This window comes from Syngnathus typhle, unplaced genomic scaffold (assembly GCF_033458585.1).
Source record: "Syngnathus typhle isolate RoL2023-S1 ecotype Sweden unplaced genomic scaffold, RoL_Styp_1.0 HiC_scaffold_398, whole genome shotgun sequence".
Taxonomy (NCBI): domain Eukaryota; kingdom Metazoa; phylum Chordata; class Actinopteri; order Syngnathiformes; family Syngnathidae; genus Syngnathus; species Syngnathus typhle.
The window spans coordinates 25,620-32,178 of NW_026872301.1; positions in this window are offsets into that span (position 1 = coordinate 25,620).

The window sequence follows — 6,559 nt, forward strand, 5'->3', positions numbered from 1 at the left end:
GTGTGTGGTGTGTGTGTGTGTGTGTGTGGTGTGTGGTGTGTGTGCGTGTGTGCTTGTGTGGGGTGAGCGTGGTTCTGCAACAGACAGAAATACAGCACGTAAGTCAATGCTCAACTTCTGACGTCACACAACACTAGTAGACGACACACATTACATAACTAACATAATGGTTCCACTATACTAAATAACCATAAATTAAATATTCTCAGCAACACACCAAACATAAGTCATCGAGACAAAAAAATACATTTGCTGGCGACCGTTAGTCACCGTGCCGCTGCGTAACGGCTACTCGTACGATGCTAGGCAAACTTAAAGGAGGGCGCCAAAGCTATCAATCAAACGGCAATGCAAAAAACATCGTGTTATATCCGGGCCAATACGGTAATACTCAGAGGCGACATTTACCGTAATTTTCGGACTATAAGTCGCTCCGGTGTATAAGTCGCACCAGCCATAAAATGCCCAAAAATGTGAAAAAAAACATATAGAAGTCGCTCCGGAGTATAAGTCGCATTTTGGGGGGCAATTTATTCGACAAAATCCAACACCAAGAACAGACATGAACGAGCAACAACACGCTAAACGATACGGTATGCTAACGTGACAAACACAAACGAGGAGCTGAGAACGGGCCTGACGTAACATTCAGTTATTTAAAAAAAACTATTACATAAATAACACTTTTATAAAACCAAGTGTGTCTCCAATTCATTAAATCCATCGATCGTCCTTTGTCAACAATGCCCTGTGCCGCGCCGCAGTTCAAATTATTCCACAGGCCCATACAACGATATATAAACTATATTTTAAATAACTATCACATAAACAACAATATTATCAAACCATTTGTGTCACTCCAAATCATTAAATCCATCGATCAGATGTCTCGTTCTTTATGTCATCCTGGTGACAGAGGACATGTCCAGAGGGTATGGCGCTTTAAAGTGTTAATTACTTTATTTGATTTTTTCTCTCTATTTTTCATGTTTTGAATATGTTCAAGATAAAGATATCAAAGCATGTTAAGTGATCAACTATACTAAAAATAACATGTGAAGTAGTCAACTATACTTGTAAGTGATGTGTTACTGATCAAGTAAAAATCTGTGAAAAAAAAAACCATATAAGTCGCTCCTGAGTATAAGTCGCCCCCCTACACAAACTATGAAAAACAGTAGTACATTTTCAAAGGCTTTTTTTTTTTTTTTTTTTTTTTTTTTTTAGAACAACACATTTTAGTTATTGCTCCTATCTTAAAAAAAAAAAAAAAAAAAAAAAAAAAAAAAAAAATTTGGGTCGCAACTTTGCAGTAACTGGAAAATGCAGGCGCTATGTCGACAAATGTTTAGAACGACTACTCTAGTACATTTCACAACTTTATTGTTAGGAAATGGGTGTGAGGCTTGTTTCGCTTCACATAAATGCTCCGCACCTTCCTCAAGCACAGCATTCTTCCCTGGACCCAGTATAGTAGCAAGTGAAGGACTTGGTAGAGTTCCTTCTGTGCAAGGACGTGCTCATTAGGGGTGTAACGATACATCGATACACATCGATTAATCGATATAATGCTCTACGATTTATTGGCATCGATGCTAAAGGTAAACATCGATTTATATCGCCGTGTTTGACCTCGGACATTAGACGCGACTTTTGAAATCCAGTTCACTGTTGCTTGCTTCCTCTTTCTGGGAGCAGTGCGCCCGGCGTTGTTGTGTTGTGAGCACGTGAAAGGGGAGGCGACAACTAGTACGCGGCTCCTGGGCTGGTGCTATGGCTAGTGTCCAAAAAGACGAGGAAATTTGCCCCCCTTTAGGCTTCAAGTCATTCGTTTGGAAGCACTTTGGATTCCAAAGAAAAGATGGTTCAACGGACAAGACACGTGCAGTTTGTAAATCCTGCCATGCGGTGATCAAATATTCAGGGAGCACAACTCTCGCCGCACATTTAAAGAAAAAACACGACATCAAAGTTCAGTGTTAAAGTAAGCAATTTGTATACTACAATACTCTTGTAATTTCCTAAATAAAGAGTTTGCAGTACCTTGTTGATTTTGCTTATGAATTGTTATAAATCAGGATATTGTTCTATATTTATTAAAAAAATAAATAAAAAAAATCGATCGTAGAGCACTATATCGCGATATATCGTGAATGAATCGCAGCAGGCTTTAAGATATCGGCAAATATCGTATCGTAGTTCTTTATATCGATATTATATCGTATCGTGAAAAACCCCGCAATTTACACCCCTAGTGCTCATGTATGCAATGTGTGTATATAATCACCACCAGTTATTAAGACAAATCTAAATGATTTGACAAACAATAACCATCCATCTTGAGATAGGTTTTCAAATTCCAATTCCCAGTTGTGTTTGCCTTGCCTGACATGCACATAAACTGAATGGGCCAGAGTTCAATATATTTGATATAATTTGACTGTACCATTTTTGGCAACATTGGAGTGGCGTCATGAGACAAGGCACAGTGGGTCATCTGCACAGACAAGAATTTTTATCTGTCAGTAGGTTGGGTCACACTAAATATTGCATTGTCAGTGAATGCAATTCTGGAATTGCTTGTTGAAGAGATGAAGGTGAAAGGCCAACTAATCTTGGTCAAAGTATGCTAGTGTTGACAGACGGGCAGTAGATGTGATGAATGGCTTTCCAGAATAGTGTCAATGAGATCATACAAACAGTATCTCTGTCTCATGTCTATCTCTGCCTATGACGTTGATATATAGACAGCCAGGCAGCCTTGTGTTACTGTAGCAAAATCCTAAAGCAATGCTATACTATGGCTCCAATTGACTGATTTGATTGATGAACTGTTTTTCGGGGGTCAAATGTATTTATTTTTAACATCATCTATGTTTGCCCCTTTACAGATTCCGTAGCCGACTGACAACGTATACTGTTTACATCAGAGCCGTTGTAATGAACTAGATTTACCCTATTTTCCGGACAATAAGTCGAGCCGGAGTCTAAGTCACACAGCCATAAAATGTGAAGTAACGAAGAAAAAGACATATATAAGTCTTGGGGGAAATTTATTTGATAAAATCCAACACCAAGAACAGACATGTCATCTTGAAAGGCAATTTAAAAACAGAATAGGCAACAACAGGCTGAAGGTACGGTATGCTAACGTTGCATAAACACAAACAAGAAACTAAGAACATGCCTGACGTAAGAGCTATTCAAATAACTATAGCATAAACAACATGCTAACAAGTTTAACAAACAATTCGTGACACTCTTAATCATTAAATCCAACAAAATCGTTATCCTCTGTGTCACTCGTAAACAGCTCCACTAACCCCGGAAGTGAAGACGCGGCGCTTTCTCTTCTATGTCGCTTACGTCAGACTCATCGTCAGTTGCGGTTCCAATTATTCCACAGGCCTAGAGCGCCCTCTTGCGGTTAAGTGTGAAAATATCATGTCAAATGATGTGTTAATAATTTGACACAAGTCGCTCCTGAGTATGAGTCGCGCCCCCGGCCAAACTATGAAACAGACTGCGATTTATAATCTGGAAAATATGGTAATTAATTACATTGACGTTTGCTTCAATGGAGAAAGATGACCAGAGCTAGTGTTTTGAGTCACAAAATGAATGAAATCTCAAGGCACCACTGTATAATCAGTACCAGGGCTGTGGACTCGGTCGGATTTTTGCACAGAGTCAGAGTCCGAGTCCGGCCTCTTGACCACGAGTCCGAGTCCGAGTCCGGCTGTCCATTTTTTCTGTTAATTCATGTGACTGCTTAGTCTTTATTCAAGGCTAATTTAGATCAAAATCTAAATAATTACAACAGTTTTGTGATGGCTTTGTCTTTATTAAACATATAAACGAATACACCATTATAGCTCAGACATTTATCTAAACACAAATAATTAGTGACGACCCCACAACTATCGAAACACATTAATGATATAAGCTGGGTGACATAATCGTCCTTGACATTGGTACATAATGTAAACATTAGCCTAAGTGCAACTCAACGTGGCCGCATTGATCGTAACTTACGCTCCGTTTCCCCCCCAAATCTAGAGGCAAAACATTGTTCTCTCGCTGCTCCCGGGTTTTTCCATCTTGGCTGCGCGCGGGGGACATTGTGGGTCTTGTACGTGCACGCACGCAGGCAGGCGCAGGCGCGCACGCAACAACTAAATTTGTCTTCATAACAAGCAAGCAGGGCTGTGGACAGTATTCCTACCCGCATTCTCAGCAGCATGATGAAAATAAAATTGAACGTATGTATTTTTTTTATTGTCGAGTCCGAGTCCCCGAGTCTGAGTCCACAGCCCTGATCAGTACTACTGCTTATCCAAATGTATGACAAATTTCACCAGGATTTATTAGTGTGAAATCATAATGTATGGCTTCTTATCCAACTACCATATTTTTCGGAGTATAAGTCGCGGTTCTTTTTCATAGTTTGGGTGAGGGTGCGACTTATACTCAGGAGTGACATGTGAAATTAATCACAAATTTTAACAATTAAAAAATCCGCGATGTAGTGAAACCGCAAAAAACGAACCGCGATGTGAAGTCAAAGTCTGCTTTATTGTCAATCTCTTCACATGTCAAGACACACAAAGAAACCGAAATTACGTTTCCTCTATCCCACGGTGACGATACATAGTACACAATAGACATACAAGTAAACAACACAAAATAAAAACAAGAAGGCACAAACAATAAATAATAAGAGTGATGAATAAATAATAAATAAACAAAGAACACAGTAAATAAGAGGAGCAAAACGGAGCCAGTGTGCATACAGCAGACAGTAAGCATAGCGCAAAAGTACAGGACGCTACGCAGAAAGGGGGAGAGAGTTCAGGATCCTAACAGCCTGGAGTATGAAGCGGTCGGTGAGTCTGGTGGTGCGGGAGCGCAGGCTCCTATACCTCTTCCCAGAGGGCAGATCAAACAAAGAGTGAGCGGGGTGACTCACATCATGAGCGGGGTGACTCACATCACTCACAATTGTGGTCGCCTTGCGGGTGAGATGGGAGATGTAAATGTCTTACAAGGAGGGGAGTGAAGCACCAATAATCTTACCAGCTGTGTTCACTATGCGCTGCAGGGCCTTCATGTTGTAGTCAGTGCAGCTACCACCCCAAACAGCAATACAGCTGGAGAGGACGCTCTCAATGGTGCCACGGTAAAATGTAGTCATGACGGCCGGAGAAGCGCTCGCTCGCCTGAGTTTCCGCAGAAAGTACAGGCGGCGCTGGGCCTTCTTCGTCAGTGATGCGGTGTTGGTGGACCAGGAGAGATCCTCACTGATGTGCACCCCCAGGAACCTGGCGCTGCTCACTCTCTCCACCACAGCACCGTCGATGGTCAGCGGCAGGTGTTGGGTGTGACCCTCCCGGAAGTCAACAATAATCTCCTTGGTCTTGTCGACGTTCAGCAGGAGGTTGTTGTCCCTGCACCACGTGGTCAGAAGGTCAACCTCCAACCTGTATTGAGTCTCGTCTCCCTTGGTGATGAGACCCACCAGAGTCGTGTCGTCAGCAAACTTCACTATGCGGTTGTCGCTGTAGGTTGCAGTGCAGTCATGCGTCAGGAGGGTGAAGAGCAGCGGACTCAGCACGCAGCCTTGGGGGGCCCCTGTGCTCAGCGTGATGCTGGCGGAGATTTTGTCGCCAACACGTACCACCTGTGGTTTCTGACAGAGGAAGTCCAGTAGCCAGTTGCAGAGGTAGGTACTGAGGCCCAGCTTGTCAAGTTTGCTGATGAGACGTTGTGGCACAATGGTGTTGAAGGCAGAACTGAAGTCCACAAACAGCAATCTTACATACGAGTCCTTTCTCTCCCGGTGGGTGAGGGCCGAGTGGAGGACCGAGCAGATGGCATCCTCAGAGGACCGTTTGGCTCGGTACACAAACTGGAAGGGTTCTATGGTGGGGGGGAGAACGGATCGGATGTGCTCCATGACAAGCCGTTCAAAGCACTTCATGATGATGGGCGTAAGTGCCACGGGGCGGTAGTCATTGAAGCAGGACGGAGCAGGTTTCTTCGGCACAGGTACGATGGTGGCAGCTTTGAAACACGACGGGACGATGGCCAGCTGCAGGGAAGTGTTAAAGATGTCCGTGAAAACACTCGTCAGCTCACCAGCGCAGTCCTTCAGCGCTCGACCCGGGATGTTGTCAGGGCCCGCCGAGGGATTACTCGCTAATTTGAACTGCAACTGACGATGTCAGCCGCACGGCGCACACGTAGGGTTGTTAACTAGGGGTGTAACGATTCATCGATACACATCGATTAATCGATATAATGCTCTACGATTTATTGGCATCGATGCTAAACGTAAACATTGATTTATATCGCCGTGTTTGACCTCGGACATTAGACGCGACTTTATTTTGAAATCCGGTTCATTGTTGCTCGCTTCCTCTTTCCGGGAGCAGTGTGCGCGTGTTGTGTTGGTAGCAAAGCAGGCACGTGAAAGGGGAGTCGACAACTAGTACGCGGCTCCTGGGCTGGTGCTATGGCTAGTGTCCAAAAAGACGAGGAAATTTGCTCCCCTTTAGGC